We start from the raw sequence: 21893 nt of genomic DNA on the forward strand, positions 1-21893 counted from the left end.
AGAGAACACTCACGAGGAACTGGAGACTGGACATAGCAAGTTCTAAGAACTGTCTTTGCGCCGAGATTGATGAAGTACAAGTGTATATATATATATATATATATATATATATATATATATATATATATATATATATATATATATATATATAGTCATATAACAAGAAGCCAACAAACACTGACACTAGGGACAACATAGGGGAAATTACTTGTGATTAATGAATGAAATAAAGAAACGATAAATGAATGGAAATGAAAGTGGATGACAAAACAACTTGCCGCAGGTGGACAACGATCCCACAACCTTCGCATTTCGTGCGCGATGCTCGACCAATTGAGCTACCGCGCGCCGTTTCCCCATTATTATATTTCCTAGTAGAACCTTGGGAGTGTTAGCCAGCGCCACCACTCACAGACCTTGGCAGTGGATGTGGAACATCCTTTCTGCCGCAGGCGTCACGAGAACGTGATCTTTTTTTGCGAAGGCAACCGGTCAATAAACCCACACATGCTACCTGAAGGCATCAATGTTGCCGGATTCGAGATCCTCGTTGTGTAATAACCGAGAAGAAAGGAGGTTAACCGAGGGGCCCGATTTTTATTAGTCATATCATAAGAAGCCAACAAACACTGACACTGAAAACAACATTGGGGAAATTACTTATGCAGTTGTTTTTGGTGTCAGTGTTTGTTGGCTTCTTATGATATGGCTAATACAAATCGGGCCCCTCGGTTAACCCCCTGTCTTCTCATTCACACACACACACACACACACACACACACACACACACACACACACACACACACACACACACACACACACACACACACACATATATATATATATACATATATATATTCAAGTCCGGGAAGCGATATTGCTGGGGTCCTGGAGCGAAATTCAAGAAAGTTTGGCGTTTATTTTACTCCGTCAAATGAATGAAAACACAATTTTGAATCAGCAATTTAGCAGCCTACCTAAACGGATTCACTGTTGCCTTTCAGTGTCCTTTTAAGAACTTCATTTGACGAGAGCACGCTTGAGTCATACAAGAAACCACCTATATATATAACATGAAATGTCATATGGTTTGACTAGCTTTGTGAAGCGTGTCACAGACTCTTCCTTTGTGTTTTTGGTGGTTCCGTCCAGTATTCTACCCAGAAAAGTCATTCTTTTCTTCAATAATTCACTCTTCTTAAAGTTAATTTTCAGTTTCAACTTTTTAGTATTGTAACTATCGAATTACAATACTAAAATGTAACTTTCTTACGTTGCTTTCCACATGTCAATTTTACGCAATCACTTCTACGTGGTAGCTCTGCTTTTAATTGAAGAAGAAAGCGTGAGTAAGCAATTAGAGTGTACCTAACATTTTGTTTTAAAGAAGCTGATAATGTTTGTTTTTAAGAACATACCCTAAAAAAGGAAATGTTTCCTTTCTTACTTTTTTCTAAATTACACAAGAAAATAATTACACTCTACGTACATTGAAGAGTGCATGCATTAATTTCTTGTACAACTAGTAAGAGAAATTTTAGAAAGGCTAAATGCTCTGCGCGAAATGTTTGAACCAAACTTACACGGTCTCTATTCGCGCAAAGAATTCGAGGAAACCTGCATAGGTGGTCTTGAAATAGGATAGAATCATGGATGTCATTATGTACTTTACCTCGCTGTGTTCTCAGTGCTGTTGTTACTGTTCAACAAAAAAATTACTTGTTCCTTTCCTTCGTTTATTTTTCTCTATCTGTTACCCCAGTCCAGGAAGAGATGGAGAGAAAAAAAAAAGAGACAGACAGTGAGCTTAGCCAGTGCAAATACCGCCTGGCTACCTTTTGCTGCAGAAAGGGACAAAATGAGTCAAACGGCTTCTGGACTGGAGAGCCTTTTCTCTCCAGCCCAGGAAGTTTTCTGACTTCTAACTGAATAGGATGAAATAGGAGAGACGTAGGTAGGGGTTAATGTTAGGAATAATAAAATAGTATACATGCACAGAAACTTGAACCTTTAAAAAGGAACGCCGTGAAAATTGTTTTCAGCGAAGCGAAAGAAAAAGTGAATGAGGCCAGGAATGGAAACGAAAGGAGTATGGGCTTTGGGAACGGGGGAAGACACACATGGGTGAAAGAAACGTGAAAGAGAAGTGCTACCCGGAGAAGGCTGACAGGGCTGCCGTAGTAACCAGAACAAAGTGACTATCGTCACTACACGTACGGTGGTTCGTGCGGGCCCACCCTGGAAGGAGGTGCTAGGTCTCTTCGCGTGCTTCATGGGAAGTTATGCGCCTGTTAAGAGTAGAGGCAGGCAGGCAGCCGAGGCATCTCGCTATCTTTAGACGCGCGCTTTCTCGGCGACCCAAACACAGCGGTCGACTCTCTTGCATCTGCTGGCAGACAGACATGTTCGGATGACTAATTGAGAGACTCGTCGTAATCGCCTCCTCAGGCAGCTCATTCGCTTCGAATCGGGCGCGTAGAAGGTCGCTGGGAAAGCGCGAACAAGGAGAAGCAAACATTGCAGGACGGATTCGCCATTTGTAAGAAAGTGAACTCTGTAAGGCCACATGGCCGTCCAATGTTAAGGAAGAAGTTTTACTAGTATCCAATCAGCCAAATAGCAGCCTGAATCGGTGATGAAATCTAGGGGGCACATTTCAACGATATCCGACATGAGACGTCGTTTAATGTGCATTTGCCCCACGAAGTAAAATAAATGCTGAGGTTACACTGGCTTGAATGTGCATTGTGAAACGTAGTACGTATTACGGCGCAATTTTACGAGGAACACAGTGAGCTACAAAAGACAAACGCCGTTCCTTTGCATATCGGATTTGGCTGTCTCCCGTCTAAACTTGTTTCATAGTACTCGTAACCAACTAGCCCACTTTAGTGTCTTCAATGCGACTATGTGCCCTTCCAACGTTACTATAACTGTGACTAACTTGACTAATAAGTGAGAGCTCGTGGGCCGACACGTCTACTCAAGTGCACCGCGCCTAGCGAAGACCGAAAGACAGTGTACAATTATGTAGCAAACGCTAACATTTGGCACGATAGCAAAACAAGGACGAAATTTCGACGCCCTCGGTAGAAATTACCTTAATGAGGCTATGTGGTCAGAGCATGGTGAGAGGAAGCATCTGGAACATTTATGTCATTTATGTAAATAAGCTAATTCCTGTTCGTTGGCGCGGATGAAATGAACGTACACATACTAAACAACATATGATCCAGGTAGATTTTGAAAGTGCTGAGACGAGAATTTTCACGCTAAGAAGGAAACAGCAATTTGAGGAAATGTCCCGCTCACGAGCCTAATAGCTTTAGCGCCCACTACTATATATTCGCGCACAGAGAGAATAGATATCGTGGTTTATGTAATCTGTAATTCGTTACGAAATGCAACATAGAAACAAGTGGGTTTGAAGGAAATGCGGGAAGTGGGTGGAGAGAGTTGCTCTTTCTTTTCTTGCGAGGGAGACGTAAATTTCGCTGTTTCCTGCCGCTGGTAATAGTTAACTTCGAAGGAGTCTAATTAGACCAAATAATAAATATGTAAGTTTGCTGGTGAGAAAACAGGTGAATTCATGCAGGTGAGTTATATACCTGCATGAATTTTGTAGTCATAACTTTAAAACCGATTACGCTAAATGTTTGCTTAAATTTCACGCCATGCGGCACGTTTACGACATTAAGCAAATGTGACTCCGCTTCTTGTCCATCATATAAAATATGGAACCACTTTTTATTGAAGTTGGAACCAATACTCTGGCAAGTTTTACAACAGTGGCAAAACGAATAGAAACTGCACCGTGGTAGTGGGGGGTGAAAGCTGCACAAAGCTTACGTTGCCAAGAAAACATAACATAATGTCAACGCGAAGTTTTATTAGTGACGGCATATTTGAACGGTGAGGAAATAATAAATATTAACGCATACATATAATTTACCATCTTCATTCTCAAACACTCCGAAACAACAGAAGGGAGAGTTCCATCATGAATGGATTACTGGTCCACGCAAGCATGCGAATGCTTAAGAGCGAAACTTCTGTGTTTTTCATTACCACAGGGCCTCATGCCAGCTGTAGGCGTTCCGTAAACAGAACGCTCCGCCATTTCAGCTGCGCAGCTCAAGATGATGCTGTTGTTGTCTGATGCTGTTGTTGGTTATGTTGTTGTCGTGAATTGGTTCCGGCTATTCCTCCCCGCTATACGGAAACAACGAAAAATGAAAATCAGCAACAGCGAAAGCCATTCGGCATTCTGCAAAATTACACCTGCGGGCAACATATATGTCGCGCATGCTTCCCGAAGTGAAACGCGCGTAACAGATGCCATCGCTGCATCCTGTAAGAAACACAAGTCTGAGTCCGGTGTGCCGCTGCGCTTACTCAGAGCCGCTCAGGCACCGTGCCAACGGAGTGGGCGGATTTCGACGCGACCGCCGCCGCAAGGCAACTGCACCACATTGCACCGACCTCACGCACGCACAGACACGAAACCAGCCGTCGTTTCCTGAGCGCACTGCACCACCAAGTCGGGCTGCTGTCCAAGGGAGAACGGAAGTGCAGGGGGTGACGCGCGGCAAAACGCACACTGTTTCGGCAGGGTAGGAAGGAAGGAGTGGAAGCGGAAAGACGTTCCACCCTCGATCGTGGCTACCACTTGCTTCTCCTCCGTCGGTCGGCTTGCGGGCTCGATACACAACGCCGCAAAGTTGTCCAGCAACCCCGGTCTAAAGCACTACCGGAGGCTGCAGACTCGAAGATCTTACCTCTGGACTTAGAATCCGCTTCCATGCCGCTGCCTGAAACCCCGAGCAAGCGGAGGAGGCGCCCAAGCGCAGTTGCTGCTCGCTCACATGGCGGCGACGACGGTTGCCAGCAGCAGCTTCTCGGCGCAACGCCGGCTGTTTCCAATGGCCGCCAAGCCAGGGAGCCTAGCCCTCGCGCGCCGCGAGGGTGCAGAGGAGAGTGCGAGCGGAGGAGACTGGAGGAGAAGGGGGAGGCACGCTGCACTCCCTCTCTCTTTTTCTCTCTCTCTCCTTTCCATGCTGGTTCATCTTTTTCGTCTTTCTCCTTCGCGCCGTCGTCCTTTGGTCTCTCGCTCCTCCTTCCGGCGTCGTCCTCGACTCTATTTTTTTGCATCGCGTTTTGTTTGGGTATTGCGGGCGAGCGCCGCGCCCTGCATTACCGTTGTCCCCCCTTTTATGGGCTTTTCCTCTGCTTTTTCCGTTTTGAGTACTCAGCTCATTTGCCCTCTATATCGCTATAGTGCCGCTGCAGTTATGGCGAGCCTTTTACGTGCATGAGCTTTGTTTACTAACCTTTTTCTTTCTTTTTTATTCGCTTCTTTCGCACTGTTGTAAACCTACGCATTCTTTTCAGTGCATCTCCTCTGACCTCTTTCATTGATCTGCTCTTCTCGCCACATACTTTCCCTAGACCGTGCTTCTCTATGTATTTTTCTTTCTTTTTTTTCGTGCAGCCCACTGGCTTCAATGGGACGTTTTCTTCCAGCTTTCACAACGTTCTTCTCGTTTCTTTTATCCTCCATTTCTTTACTTCGTCTACGCCTCTGCTCGTTCATTAGTTCCGCAGTTCGTGCCGATACCCCTGAGCCAATTCATTTATTTCCTCCTTTCTCAGTCGCCCCTGTCCGCTCCATTTTGATGGCACTGCCTCTGCAGCCACTTCACTGCAAGGCTGAGAGGTCTTCCTGGCTCACAGCACCGCTCTGGCTTTCTATAAAGAAAGCCCACTACGCCAGGCGACACTGTCTTTTCATCGTAGCTCCGCTTCACTGCTTCGTCCCTCAGCTTCACTTTATTTATTTGTATATCATTTTTTTCCCTCTTGTCATTGTGGTTCAGCCTCCCTTGATGATTTCGCCTATGTTTCTACTTTTCTGCCAACTTGCGGGCTTTTTGTCTTCCCTTTCAAGTAAGAGCACGTATACCCTACTTTCATCCCTACCTATAGTTACCCATTTATTCTTTTTCTTCAGCCTCTCTTCTTCGTGTAGTTTCCTCGGAGGTTTAGTTCCCCAATTTGCTTTCTGCGCGAAGCGACGCCAGCTAAGGCTGTCTTTCTAAAGCACTGCGCAATTAGGTTCTCTAGCACAGCCGCATCTTCCAAACATGGCAGCAATATTCATCGCAGGGGCGAGATTTAAGCGTTTCGAACACTTCCCTGAGTCTGCGAAAACGTTTCAGTGTATTACAGAGACAGGTACGTCACTATACGCACAAATTGCGTGCACAGTCGAGACCTTAAGAGCGTAGTTGCCGCTATGCGTAAAGAATTGAAGCACAGCGGGAAAGCCAGTTCAAGTGTTTGTTAAAGGGTTATATTTTTTCCGCAACATAATCTAACGTCTTTCACTCCTTTTTGTTTGTTATCCGTCGACCGCAACTGCTCGCTCTGATCGCCTGCTTTCCTTTCTCAGAAAGTGTTATTGTTGCAATTAAAAACACAGAGGACTAAAGCGTTTGTCAACTGCGGGATAACAAAGAGTAGCCTCAGCCTGGAGTCTTTAACCTGGATCCAGCGTTTCGACAAGGAAACTTCTCTTTGTCGGAGCCAAATGAGGGATCAAGGAAAGAAGTTACAGTTAAGAAGCACTGGTCCAAGTGTTGTTGAATAAATGGTGAAACCAAAAGGGCGTAGCCTAGTAGTAGGGGGGGGGGGGGAGCGGAGCTACGTTCTCTTCCCTTCTAGAAAACAATTATGTGCACGATAATACCAGGCTTAAAACGACATGTGACAACACCCGCCGGCCCAGCCCCTCTCTCCCTGATCAAGTAGGTGCCCCCCCCCCCCCCGTCTATTTCGGGAAACATTCCTGAAGTTCAATCGATTGTATGAAAGGTTGGCATATTGATTTTGTACAAACGTTTGTGTTCAGTTAATTGTGCGAAATGCCCAAAGGGCTGAGTTAAAGGCCCCAAAATTTGAGCGCAGTGTGCACCACAATTGCTAGACATCAACTGAAAACCAATATCTCAGTTGGAGTCCAGTGCTTGTTGTGCCGACTTTGCTTAGTCCCTTGTGCGTTAGCGCTGTAACCATGACGCATTCTGAAAAAAAAAAAAAAACGCGCCAAGTAACCAGCCAATTTGTGTTAACCATCCCTCCTTCGATGTGCTCTCACGTCGTTTGATCAAAGCTTCGATAGCAAGTTGCGCTGTCTTCAGATGTCGATCGTTTCATGATCCCTTTTGTTGTATTTCTTCAAAGTCTCTTCTTTCACTAACCCCTCAGCGAATGGAGATAAAGTATAGCCGAGGAAAAACGAACTAGAGCTGACAAATAAGTTTGGTGGTACGGGCCAGAAGGGGCTAGGGCGATGGTGTTGTGAGAACGGGGGGGGGGGGAGGGGGCTGGAACTAGCTCATGTTGCTTTCTTTGAACTTGCCCTTTCGGCGCCGCCTGACACAAGTCGCGCTATTGCACCTTGGTTGCACTTTGAGCGTTTAGTGCCGCAGCAGTTGACAGGCGGCTTTTTGTGCGTCATTTGCTTCGGCTGTGCCGCGCTGTGTCATTCGTGGCAGCGGCCGACGTTACGTTTCTCTCTCGTTCTGCAAAGAGAAAAACTATTGGGCATGCAATCTGACTTCCGCGGGTAAGAGCAATGCGCACGCGCCCGTGCGTTCCCGAATCAGGAGTGTTGCTATGGCAGATTGTAGCAAAGTGCTAATCAATTATTTAATTAATTAAATTATGCGTAGCACTCGGAATTAATATTTACAGCTCAGGACACTGAAGAAAATTGGAGCAAATCTAAGTAAGCCGAGTTTTCATATCTCATGTTATCATCCATTGATCATTGGGCAATTTATTGTTTGCGGAGAAGCCGATGATACAATGTCTTCCATTACTTCAAATTTCGTTCAAACGAATAATTTACTCGAAGATGCCGTATGTGTGAATGGGCAGTTAGAATAACCGCAGATATTTAACGGCACTTCTTAATTAGAATATCAAAAACAAAAAACAATAGCAGTAAACAGAAAGCAAGTCAGATGCGAGATCGAACTCTAGTGTTGTTTTCTACGCCTTTCCATTCAGATTGATTCGGAGAAGCGCAGGGTGTTGTGCGTAATTGCGCCGCTAGTGAGAATCCCAATCACATACCAACAACCTGCGCCTCTCCTCTAATAGATCCGTGCTCACTTCGCTGAGATGCTTATCGATTTTCTTCTTTCAAACTTCCCGCGTAGTCGAATGTCGCGCTCTTCAGTCAACCGCGGAAAGACGTTGCATGGCAAACACTGTTTTTTGTTTGTTTGTTTAGCAGTCGCGGGGCTCAATCTCGGCGCCAAGCAAGCTCCGCGACAGCGCGCTGCAAGCATAGTTGCTTCAGATGCCTGACCGTTATCGTCTGCCGCCATCTTAAGAACTACTCCGAGTGGAAACATCTGGTGCCCTCGCCCTTGAGAGAAACAGGGCCGAGCGTGCGGCACTTTCGGGAGCACCGTATATGCGACTAGCGTTATCGTGCTGTTTTCTATATCGAGCTTTGTATTACGCAAGCTTCTGGCAAAGCAGTTGCGGCTTCGTAAACCGCGAGCGCCCCTTTTGTGTTCTGTATTTTACGCCTAAAGAGACGGCTGGGTGCTTCAGTGCTGATAAATATGGACCGACATATAGGTGATTCCAGAGTTGTTGTCGGCTTTTTCGAGCCAACAGACGCGAAAAGCGGTATTTTTGAGTGCGTGGAGCTTTGACGCACCCTCTCTGCAGCAAAATGATACGCGGTCCTTTGTTAAAAGCAGACTTTACTGACCTCAGAACATGCAAGCACGGAAGGCCCTTGGGAGCTAACGCGACTGCGCTTTGTGAGATGTTGCTGCACAGCAATTTACATTGACAAAAGTCACGCAAATAATACTACTCCCGTGACCGCGTTGTTCTACGTTGTGCTGAACAGTTGGCGCACAGAAATTCTGGCTCTCGGAGCTGTCAATGTCTGTACCTCTCAGGTGCGAGAACTTTCGCACATATTGGTATGTAGTTTTGTCAAGAACTTCTAACAATACTCGTGCGTTCATGCGTGTGCTTGTTTCCTTTCCTGTCACAAGCATTATGAAGCGTCACAGAGCGTTTATGTCAGGAAAGCGTCAAACACAAAGTGGTAATGATTAAAAAAAAACAAAAGAATGGAGATCCAACGCACATCTTGAAATCTCGGTGAAGCCATGCTTTCGTGAAGCATTTAATCAGCTGCTATAAGTTTGACCATTTCGTTGCTGCGTCTTTATGTTGAAGGAAACTGGCCTGCACGCATGTGCTCTCGCGCTGTTGCGCTACGCAATATGACGCATGCAGCGATCAGCTAAAAAAAACTAGTTGCCATTGGAGTTATAGCAGTACACATTCGATTATTCAGTGCTAAAGAAAGTAAACGTATACGTGTAAATGAGGCGTAACGGTTATAGCATCGGACTGCTGCGCTGAGGGACCGAGGTTCAATCCAACTATGGAACACGTAAGGCAAGGTGTTTTTTTCTTGTTTGTTTAAGTCTGAACTATTCGGCGAGGCAGCAGCAGCACCCAGCAGCCACGATCAGGAAAGTCTGGGAGGGGTTCGAAAAGAAAGCTTCGCCTTGAAAAATGCGCGATGGAATGACGTCGAATGCTCTTGTGTGCAAATACGAAAGATAAAAAAAAAAAGAATCCAAAGAGAAACTTTCAAGATCGAGCTGTGGACGAAAGGACAAGCAACCGCAATAACAAAAGAAGCATGAAGCATAACACGACGAGCAAGTAAGACCCATTCCATCGCCACCAAACACGTATTTATACGTTATACATCTCTCTGTATTGACCTTTCGTTTGGTGTGTACTTTTTTGCTGTCGCTTTCACTCGATGTAGGGCACACTTAAATGATTACTGAAACGTCTGCGGTAAACGTCCTACACGTACCAAAGGCTATTAGCTGTGAAGTACGCCAAGTGTTTATGGATGACTGCGTGAAAATATGTATTTACGGAGAATGAGCGGTTGTCGCATCTTTATCCTGTCACCCTTACTTTTTCAAAATCTTGATATCTTTGTTTCAACACTCTTTAAACACACTTTCAAGGATTTATTCAATGATACTGCGATCTCAGTTCCTGTAATAGTTCATAGTGCAAACAAAAGGGACTCGCTAGGCCAGCGCTGTCCAGATGACAAAATTGTGAGACGAAAGTATGAAAAAATGCGCCTTTCTTCAGCGCCTATACCAATGAATGGTTGTCTTCTCTGCCTGCATTTCTCATTACTCTCAAAGCTTTTTCTTTTTCTAGCTTATCTCTGTTTCCTTAAAGAAAGGATTCCTTCCACACCAACAAATTTGTTATTCTAGTATTATTATCTTCGTCTGAGTTCTCAAAACACCTCATGCTGCTTGCTTGCGCGTTCCATATACAAGCACTGGCAAAGGGCCGCGAGGCGCGGCAGTTTTGCTACACTTTAGACACAGCGGTCACGACAGCCTGGCGGCAGTTGTCGTCGTCTTTCGGCGGCATGCAAAAAAAAGGGGGGGGGGGCGTGTGGGGGGGCGCTCAGGGCTGAAGGGTTATGTCGTTTTGTTTCTCAAGTTCCGGGCACCGGCCGCTAAGCTCTCTTCAGCCTCGTCGCTAGCTCGATTCTTGTCTCTAGGCTGGCACGCACTCTTATTCTACCTTCCCCACATGCACTCCTTTCCACTCCACCTTTTTTAAGCGTGGCCGAGTCCGAGCCCGGGTCCGGGTCACCGGCGCGCGGTCGTTACCCCCACTAGCGCCGATGGTGTCTAGTGGCGTCGCGGTGGAAGAACTGCTGGCCCGGTCGAACTCTCGACTTCCGGACAACCCCGCGCGCTTTCCGGAAGAGAACGAGAAAGGACGCGACGCTTCCGGGTCCCTCAAAAAACCGCCTTCCTTCCCCACTACTGTCTTTCGCCGATGGCAACGCCGCTCTTGTTTGTGCTCGGAAAAGCCAAGATATCCTGTACCGCCTTTTTTTCCCTCGCTGCTTCCCAATTTTCTGCTTGTTGTGCTCACGCGAGTAAGAGGAATAACGACTTCAGAACTGGGTCGTCGCTCGTATTTATTCCTTACTTTCGCGCTCGTAGCTAGCCAACGCCATTCTCACTGCGCGAGGCGCTAACGGAAAGGAATTCCTCAGGCAGTGCGCCAAAGGTGCGCGGGTGAGAGTATAGTCACATGCTAAAACGCGAAAAGAGAAATAATAAAACAGAAGAACAAAAGGGGCAGTCGAAATGCGCGCGACAAACGATAAGCGAAACAAGTGCCAGAGTACAGATAGCACGGAGGAGACGAGATGGGAAGAAAGAGAAAGAAAAAATAAAACGAAGGCGAGAACACCGAGAAATATACAGAGGGATGCTGAGGAAGTGTGGGCGGAACGAGAAGAGTGGGGAGCAGAACGACTGCGAAAGTGCGCATGCAATGGTGCACGGTACATAGCTGTAGTGTTAATGATGATGGCGAATGGCTTCTGACGTCCGCAGTTTGGCTCTGAGAGACAATTCCGTGGATGGCTTCAGACTGTTCTGACCGCGTCGGTTTCCTTAACCTACACCGAGAACCTAAGTTAACAGTTAACGAGCCTTCTTGCATTTGACACCCCATCCGGACGTGGTCGCCTAGGCTGCGAAACAACCCACGAGCTTGCGCTCAGCAGCGCAAGGCCCTAGCCGCGGAGTCATCGCCCCGGGTAACAGTGTGATAGGAAGTACGAAGACCATGACTGAGAATGCGGTTTGTTGTCAGCCCTGGCCATCCATTTCACTCCCACGAAGGAGTCACGGAAGCAACTCGCGCCTACGCCATTCGCATCGAACGAGCTTTATAGCATTGTTCAGTCATCAGTTTCGCGTATACTGATGGAGGTCGTTGACAAGAAACGCTGTGCGATAGGCTGCAGCTGAACGTTCTGGTCTATTTGCACCTGAAGTTTCATCAGAAACAATTGTTGCGAAACTTCAGATGCAATTCAAATGCACCAGAAAAAAATTTCAGCGCTGTACGCCCTTCCTGTTACAGCTCAGCTTTTGACTCTTCCCGCTTACCTGAGTGACACAGTTAAGCGCATTTCTGACTCAAATGCATGGACTAGAGATTGCAAAGAGCAGAAAAGAACACGGTTCTACTACGCGTATTTTCAATATAGAGTTGTAGTAATCGGTGTTGAGATAAATCCATCCTTTTTAGGAGGACTTCCACTGAATCTCTGCCTTGCTCTCGCAACTGCGGAGCGAGCATCTGCAAAAGAACAAAGCCATGTTTCTCTTTATTATCTTCTGCTCGCTCCTCTATTTCGAGAAGCAAGCGTAAAATTACGTTGGCTCGGTTTTGAGACTCCAACAAGAACGACAGAAAAGCAGTATCATGTACAGCTGCTGGATAAAGACATAAGCACGCCGTAACTACTTGCGGTTCACGAAGCCCATGAAATACGTGCGTGAAATACGTCACCCAACGAACTTGCTCGAATTGCGCTGGTTCGTTTACTTCTCCGCAGTCACGTTGATGGTTTCGCAAGAAGATGGGGAAAAAAAGAAAACAGGTTTTGATTTTGCATACGGTACACGAGGAATCCGGTTTGGCTAGAATTGTTCGTATAAGTTCTCGGATTGCGCATGTCAGCAGTTTTTTTCAAGCAATCACGGTCTCTCTTTGTTTTTAATTCACTTAACTTTTCTTCAGCATGATGCTTATTCTAACCGAAGCACCTAGGATAGGCAAAAAAAGGAAAGAAAGAAAAACCTCACGCAAACAATCAGAGCTACCCCCCCCCCCCCTTTCCGATCCCATGGTAAGTAAATTGCTTCATTCTAAACAAACATGCAAATAAAATGCAGCAAAAAAAAATATATCAACGGCACGCAATACGTGGGGGACCAGCGTTTGTACGCACGAGGCTATGTCGTATTTCGCTTGCTGCCTTGCTCAGATTTCCAGCATGACTCGCATTTCGTACGTCCGCGCGTGCCGAAACATGCAAATATTTATTTATATTTCTTTTTGTCCTCCATTTGGGATGCTGTTCTGACGAAACAGTTTGGAATAAATAATCAATCTGAATGCCGCGTGCAAACAAGTCAAACAAAAATACCTCGAATCAATCTCACATGAAATTCCGAAACGGTACTGGGACGTTCGGTTATCCGAAAGTACAGGCGCCGGCGCAGAAAGAGGGAAAAGGAAAAGACATCAACGGTTTTTGTTGTATAAAAGAAAGTAAATATGAAAAATGTAGGCGCTCGCGAGCAGAAGCGAAAACGAGGACACGCGTTACATTTGCTTTTCTTTTTCGTGGGAGCAGCAGTCATTCCTCATGTTCCCGCCCAACGATGGCGCGTTCGAAGCGATGAAACACGAAACAGTGACATGTGTTTGAGGTGGCGAAAACTTTGCCTCTTTTCGTTTCTTTTTTTTTCTCGCTTCCGGATGGATGAATGCACGTTTTCTCGAACCTTTCTTTTAACCCGAACTTTCAGTTTCTTTTTAAATCCTGGTACACATATATAGTGAGAGAAAAAAAGTAGAACCGACCATCAGCGTCTGTTGACGCAAGCAAGGCGGTCGAAGCGGGCGCTGACGCCCACATACGAGGATCGTGTGCCACTTAAAGAATCGGCAATTGAGTACACGAGTCCTCCCTACAGACAAAAAAAAAAGATGCAATAATACATAGACAAAGAAAGCACATTCAAAGCACATTACGCTCCGGAGAACTCTCCGCTTTGGCCTGAGAACGATAGTTTTAAACCATCGATTTCCACTGTTCGCTGTATTTGCAATAAAGTGAGAATTAGAGAGAGGCAGAGAGAGAAAGAGAAGTACCTCTCGTTACATTTATTTTCCCTTTCAAAGGTTTCCGCCTCGCGGTGGTTGTGTAAGTTTGACGCTTTAGAAATATCGAACAGTAGCACAAGCAGGGCGAGGGGAATACTTGAGAAATTGGAGAATCCGCGAGATTACGCTGAAAAGCGCGGAACTCGCGGTTGATGGGAAACTGCTTTGCCGTTAGGCAACTACTGCTGTTACTCGCTTTCACGTTCGTGTGTCAGCAAGGTCTCGCCGCAGCTTTTCGGAAGCACAATTTGCACTTAACAATTGCCGTAGTTTCCGCTCTACAGTCGGCGCCTGATGTAAGAGTCCGCAGGTGCCAATACATGTTGAACATGACAAGCAATCGAAATCATATTTAATTACGTAGTGGTGCATTTCACCGTCTTTCAATGACCGAAACCACTTTGTAGAGCAACCTCATAATTATTTCAGAAATGACTATCTTGTGTCTTGTGCATTAACTTTACCAAGTGTCCTGCTTATTACACTAATCTCTGAATGTCAGGTATATATCTTTAGAGACAGACGACACTGGGTGCATTAGCACCTTCAGATGTTGAGTCTAATTGCCTAAGGCGATCCATAAATCAGCTTTTAAACCAACATAGAGGTGACAATGGCACCACGGGAATATTCAATGAGACCTTCAGCGGCAACCTCCGTGGCGCCGGACTCGTGCTCGAATTGTAGTTGCACCAACGAGCTGTTCGTAGGTGCCTGTTCTTACGAAATATATTCATAATGGTTATTCAACAAAGACGACGGTACGTAGCACACCAAAACAGCAGAATCAATCAATCAATCAATCAATCAATCAATCAATCAATCAATCAATCAATCAATCAATCAATCAATCAATCAATCAATCAATCAATCAATGACTCCCCATACCACCGCATTTACAACTATTTTCCATGCTCCATGACTCGAGGAGTAACAACCACTATGTCAAGGCGACAACGCCTACTAAATCTGAAAAAGAAGGAATAAAAAAAGAGGATTGTGATTTTTTTTTTCACTCTGACGTGCAATATAATTAATGCACTGGTGATAGCCAACGAATTCTTAAAAGTTGGGCATCAGTGACACATCTTTAACAGTTTTTGGCTTACTTTCGCAAGCCTTCTGATTGCTTTTAAATTATGGGGTTTTACGCGCCAAAACCACTTTCTGATTATGAGGCACGCCGTAGTGGAGGACTTCGGGAATTTCGACCACCTGGGGTTCTTTAACGTGCACCTAAATCTAAGCACACGGGTGTTTTTGCATTTCGCCCCCATCGGAATGCGGCCGCCGTGGCCGGGATTCAATCCCGCGACCTCGTGCTCAGCAGCCGAACACCATAGCCACTGAGCAACCACGGCGGGTCTGATTGCTTTCTATATGACTAATATTCGCAGTTAAAATTCCACAACATTCAGATTCGTTTCTACACTACCTCACAGGAGTGAGCATCATCTGCAATGCATCACTGATACGTCTCGTTCTCACGCCAATAATCCACTACTGAGAGACGCGCTTAATTACACTACACGTCATAAGGCATACTCGCCTAACGCTACGCACACTGTCGCAATGAAGGAATTTTCTGTAACAGGTGTATCCATGATCAAAACATTACGGACCAAGGTTTACAAAAAAAGAACAGAAAAACGAATGCAGACGAGCGCCTCTACAACGAATACCGCTACAACGAACTGACCTTTACAACGAAGGAATAATTCTGTCTCGGTTCTAGATGTGCGATGCGCGACTTTTACAACGAAGTGACCAGTACAACAAATGACTTTGTAGGCCCCAAGTACTTCGCTATAAAGGCGTTCGACTGTATATGCGACGCCTTGTCATGTAACCTGAAACTGAAGACTAGTTCATTCTTGTCATTCGAAACATCACAGTGAATTCTTCAGTTCCAAGTTTTCAGTCTGAGTTGCCTAAGAATTCGTATCTTGTTTTCTTGTAGAACCCCTGGTCCGCATACCTTTAGTCACTGGTGCACGTATAGCCATGTCACATGGTGCCGTAAGGCGATGCATTGAAGACATAGTTCAAGTATTATTGATGAAAAAAAAAAAAGCTGGAAGAGATTGATACAGCCGGAGTCGTTGCAGGCAAATGTCAGTGTACAGAGAGAGGTTATTATAAAAAGAAAACAGATCAAGGCGAGACAGGCAAAATATTAGACTGCAATAGATGTATATAATATCTGATTAGCTCAAGCAGTGCAGGTGATTATTTGTCGCCATCCCTTTTCGAAGATGATGGCAAGATTATTCAGCAGCAGCATGAAGACGTACATCTTTTTAACGCAGAGAAATGTGTCATTGCCAGAACTGAGCGATCTGATTAAAACAAAAGCTTTCCATTTGTAACCACACTACATGACAATTTCATCGGCACGCAGGCAAACTTCTAAAAAACTGTCGGCGTAAAAGAAGTTGGCTTTTCCCCACAAAGATTCTTGCTGCGGAGAAGCCACTTTAGACTATTCCCTTTTAATGATCTGCATATGCATTACAGGCTTCGACGCCGATTTGGAAACTTCCTATGCCGTCCCTAAAAAAAAAAAAAAAAAGGAAACCATCCATGGTTGAAGTTTATTCATCATGTTTCTTCTAACCTACAACATTGTAGTCTATCCATTGTGTTTCTCCTAGGACACACTCCGTAAATATCGAGTTTCCTATTGATACAGCCGGTAATTTTGAAACGATGCACTGTTGAGTGTCGGCAAAGCTCTAAAGCGTGTTAAACGGGATTTTAATGATTTCCCAAAACACCTTTAATTACACCACCTGCTCATAATTTCGCGCACACAGCCCCCTTTGGCATATTCCTTTAAACTTTCATTGTTCTAATTTAGCCTCCTACGCGTATTTTGTGACGGTAGCACCCAGATATTATGAGTAGTTGATAAGAACTGGTTGAGCAGAAATGGTTACTTCTGATCACAAAGTAGGAATGAAGCAAGTTCTTCCATGTGCTTCGTGTTCAATATTTACTTTTGTTTCGGGGCGCGAAATATCGGCATACGTACAATTCGTGTTTACGAAATAGTACATCCTTCATAAGTAAGAATTTACTGCTCTTGAGGGAAGGTGATTGCTTTAGAGTGAATTGATACCGTGAGGCCACATCGAATAGGTCTATCTCAAGAGCGCCATTTGTACGTAAGAGCGACACGAAATACAATTCCTTGTATAGAATTCAATGTCTGCTGCCACTTACGATTCTTCAATCCAGTTTTTTTTTGTTCATCTTCTGCTTGGTGCATAAGTTGCTTCAGCTAAGCCTTACAAGAAATGGCCAGAAGCGAGCATTACCTTTTTCTTCTTTTTTCCTCCTTTCTTTTTCTTCTTTCTTTTATTTTACTGTGACAGATTCCAAAAACGAACAGAGCAGCGAGTATTTCGTACCAGCAAGCTATGCACGCAACATGTATGACCTGAAGTAAATGTACTGCAATCCCTCGTTCTTTCACCTTAGGACTTCGAAGGCAACTTGCGCAGAACCGTTTTGGGAAAGAACGAAGTTCATGTCTTGAAATATGCGTAAGAGCAGGCCAATCCTGCGGCGCCAGTCTTATCCCTGTTTCCCTTTTACCTGATTTCTCTGGCGGAGTACAACGGTTCCTTCCGCTTTATGCTTCCCTTCAAAAGTTCCAGATAGTCAACAAAGAGCGTTCGGCTAGCACCGCAAATGGACGCACTGGTTTCAAGATGCCGGGCCCTATCTGATGCGGTTGAATGGTTGCAGAGACTTGATGCGAGAGCCAGAGAAGCGAAAAAAAAAGGAGCAGAAAGTAGATGGAGGAGGGGGGGGCGGGCAAGGAGAGGGAACAGGCGAAGCTGTCGAACACAGACGCGCCTGCGCATGCCGTAGATCATTCGGCCTGGCGGTGGCACAAAAGGTCCGTAGTCAATATGCGGAAGAGATGCGCGATAGTTGTAAAGGGAAGGAACGACGTCAGAGAAAGTCCAACGTGAAACGAGCAAATACGATTGCGCAAGTGCGCGTCGTCGATGAGACGAAGCAAAAAAAAAATGAAGAATTGTCTGGAGGACGAAACCAGGAATTACCAGACGGACAAAAGAGACAGAGGGTGAAAACGGCCATAGAGCGCATCGGAAGAACGATGTCGCATGGTTTAAAGCGAGGGATGAAATAAAGGAAGTAAAAACAAGATAGAAGATACAGGAGAGAAGATTGTGTGCCGGGCAAAGCGTCGGAAAGAGAATTCCCTCCAGATGCGAAGTGCAACTACGCAGTTCCCAGAGCGGATCGATCGAGGTCCGGCCGGCGAGCCCTTGGTTGCCAGGGCGCGCGGCGCGTGAGAGACAGGCCGCGACATCTATCAAGCAGATTTAGAAGTGCGTCCTCGGCGCCTGTCGTCGTCGCCGCTGCCGTCCTCGTCTTTTCGGAGGCAAAGAGGCGCCACGAAGGGCGTTGTAAACGAACGCCTGGCCTTCGTGTCTCTAGATACGCGGACGCTGCATCGAAGCCTCTCTCCTTGTGCGAGGCCGAAATGTTACGGCTACGGCGGTGGCGGTCGTGCAGGGCGAGCCCGGTGGGGTGGTGTTTGCGGGTCTTGTTATCGGTGCCTGACGCGCCTTTTACGGTTTCGACGCCAGCTTTCGGGTTCGTCGGCACCAACGATGTCGCTTTACGTCTTTCAGTCTTTTTGTCGGAAAGGTCGCCGCGCAGTGTCGCCTGAGAAGTAGCGCACCCAGTAGTGGCACTTGCGTAAGAGTGAAAGAGGCGCACTTCCTGTGCGGTCGGGTTAGCTAACGGAAGTATGCTAATAAACTGGCAGCTGAATGATGTACGCTCCTGACGTCTTTATATTATTATTATTATTATTATTGTTAATATTATCGAGATCAGTGTAACAGAAACACACACACACACACACACACACACACACACACACACACACACACACACACACACACACACACACACACACACACACACACACACACACATATATATAGTCACCTTATGAGAGTGTCCACTCCCTTTCACGTAGCAGTGATTAAAGTAAATAACAGCATAATAAATATCTAACGCTCCGAAAATCAATTATGAACGACGTAAGAGCGCGTAAACGCGGTTCCAATTCAAATATAATCCGGGACACAGTTGAGCATACTAGATAAAAAACAAGGGGGAGGAAAAGTTTGACCACACGCTGTACTGATCCTCAAAGAGTTGAACAGGCACACGAGGCCGCGATGTGGTCCGAAACGAACAGTCCCAGATATGAGGGAAAATACACACAGGAAAAAAAAAAATTCTGTATATGCAGATCCATCGCACACGTCAGAATCTATGTGAAGCGACGTTTTCGTGAAGCGGTTAATGAAATGCTATCAAACTAAACGTGATCTTTACAATTATCTTTATTGTCATACTGGTGCAAAGTGTAATCTCGCGCAATGTTTATCTTTATGCACCACACATGCACATTTTTCATAGTAATGCAATGTTTATGTTTATAGAGTACATCGTTTACAAGCAATGCCCAAATGCAAACAGCAGTTTATGCGAATCCACGCTGTAAGGCGTCGATGTGAAAGTACTGCGAGGCCGATGGCAACGTTTGATGTTTGTCGAGGGAATAATGGTGAGGAGGCGTGTACGCAGAGAGAAATGTATACGCAAAAGAGTGGTAAGATTAACTATTATTCGCCCGTTTCGTTCCAGCGTCTGCGGCCAAATGATGAAAACTAGTGTACGCACGTGCACTTTCGCAGGCGTGCTGCCTAAAGTGCTCTTGTCCTGAGAGATAGAAGTTCGATCCCACCACCGTTCCCGTATTCCTTATATAGCGAAGCTTTCTATGAAAACCGGCCTCACGGACTCTGCTGGCCGGTGCTGCTGCTGTTTCTGGGTGCTGCTGTTCACGTCCTACCGAATAGCTTACACACAGAACAGGCTGCCCATAACGAATCGACTTATATGTATGTATATAGCCATACGCCTAACAGATTCGTCGGTGGCGGTTTCTGTTCCTCTACGGCATCAAACAATGCGGGGCAATCAACGCTACCTAAATATCCTCACTGCAGCGAGCATACACCTTCAAGCGCGTCGTTCCTTCCCGAACAGCTTGCTTTGGCTATATTTCACCTGTTTTTTTGTGGTCCAAGGAGTACGCGACCTCAATCGCACGCAACGTACGATTGAGGGGCAAATTGCACGAACTATAAAAGCTCTCTGACGCGCGCGTGCTCTCGCGCGACAGCTTCGGGATCTCCGAAGGCTTTTTTTTTTAAATGCTGTTGTCGCTGGTGGAGCTGTGTATGGTGTTTGTCTACCGCCTTGACTGACGGTTGCGGGGTGCGTTGGTCGCTTCGGGAACCGCTGTGCTTTTCTTGTCCAAATGCGCCGTTTAGTGTTGCTGGCTCGCCACAGCTTCACTTAGACCGATTCCCGAGACAGTGTTTGGGTTCTGCATGATTTTTTTTAACTTGTGCCCCCTGTGTCCCTAAATAAATGTTCAGGCTATTCCTGCGCTGCACGGGAAGAAGGAATCTTAGGCCTGTTAAAACAGTGACGAGATTAATATTATATCCACAAGCGTTATTTAGTGTTGAGGTGCAGTTTTCTTTTAAATACGAAGTTCTAGAGAGATGCACGTTTACTTGTTCTTCAAAACATAAAAGAAAAAGAAAGAAAGGAACAATGACAACAACATATGGACTCTACAAGCATGGACAGAGAGCGAATTTTGGGAGGTTTAAGTGAAGCGTACAAGGGGGAAAGCTTGGACGCGTTGGTAATGAGTTGGTAGCGGTGTTTTGTGCAGCGCATGAATGACTTGAGGAAAAGCACAGATGATAAAGAGCGCTTTAAATGAGTTTCCGTGGGCCCACGTCGATGACACACAGATAAGTATATGCGGACTGCTCGTAGGTAAAGAAAGAAAACAATACTTGTCGTGCGTTTTTGCGTATCGCAACCGAAGTGCACAACGCTGAACCCAGCTCCGTCGCCCAGCGCATCGCCGTAGTCCCAGTGGGACTCTGAACAGCGGCGCGAGTCACATTGCTTACACAAACCGCAACAGGCGATCGCAAGCCGCCTTGTACCCTGGTGCCAATTAAAGAGAATTAGATTAGCCACTCCGGTTACCCACCCACCCGGTCTGACGCGCCTCGTGCCTGCGGGCGAAACGCAAGCTCCTACAATTGACGGCGGAAGCTCTGTCCTCCATAACTGGTCGATGGGCGCGCGCGACCGTGCGACTGACGGCTCCGTCGTGCGACGTAAGGGCAAGCACGATGCCAGTAGCGGTCCCCCCTGTAGCGGGTTGGGGAGGATGGGGGGCAGATCGTTACTCTCGATCCAGGAACTTCGCATTAGGCCATTCTCGGAGGGGACCGCTCCGCCGAGAGTGACTCGTGTGTTCTGCCGCGGATCCAATTAGACGCAGCTCGCGCTCATCAGAAAGGCAACGGGAAGACGCAGCCGCTTTTGTGTGGGAACCGCGTCATCCGCGGCGTCGATTAAGCGCCGCCGTCTCCCCTGCTTTGTGGCACCGAACGCAGGACGAACGGTGGCTCTGAGGGCCAAAGGCGGCACGGCATGCGGTGCTGTTAGGCCGCTGTCGGGGAAGGAAGGCTGGAAGCCGAGACGTGGAACGATGGCCGGCAATATGCAGAGGGCAAGGACGGTCGAGACAACAAGGAGCACCAAAGATGAGCGATTGCTCTTGTTTCTGTTCAACCGACTTCACGTTGTTGGCACCACGTCCAAAATGAAATGCATTGAGTTAATAAGCAAACTTCATCTGCCTTTTGTTTACTGTCGACAATAGAACTAACTTTCGTGATACCGATCGTTTGTGTACAACGCTTGCTTTGAGGATAGGAGCTATTACTGCACCGTAAGTCTGAACTCAACGAGTAATGAAATGATATTTCAGGGCAAACGTAGCAGTACTGATTTGTGTATGCAAAAAACACACCATACAGGCGGTAAACGAACAGTAAACAGCAAGTGCTCATACTGTTTTTGTGTCCTTCCTATTCTGTGAT

At 46.2% G+C, this 21893-nt stretch overlaps 1 protein-coding gene across 3 annotated transcripts in view; it reads right to left on the reverse strand.

Moving 5' to 3' along the window:
* The window catches only part of Schip1 (Schwannomin interacting protein 1), a 138980-nt gene that overhangs the window by 53288 nt on the left and 63799 nt on the right, over positions 1–21893 (reverse strand). The window contains exon 1 of one of the 3 annotated variants that reach the window (XM_075680797.1): positions 4779–4955. The exons of the other annotated variants lie outside the window; for them this stretch is intronic. The gene's annotated coding sequence lies outside the window, so the exon portion shown is untranslated. Of the gene's footprint in view, positions 1–4778; positions 4956–21893 lie in introns of those variants that run through there. 3 annotated transcript variants of the gene reach the window in all.

The sequence above is a fragment of the Dermacentor variabilis genome, chromosome 2, assembly GCF_050947875.1.
Source record: "Dermacentor variabilis isolate Ectoservices chromosome 2, ASM5094787v1, whole genome shotgun sequence".
Lineage (NCBI taxonomy): Eukaryota > Metazoa > Arthropoda > Arachnida > Ixodida > Ixodidae > Dermacentor > Dermacentor variabilis.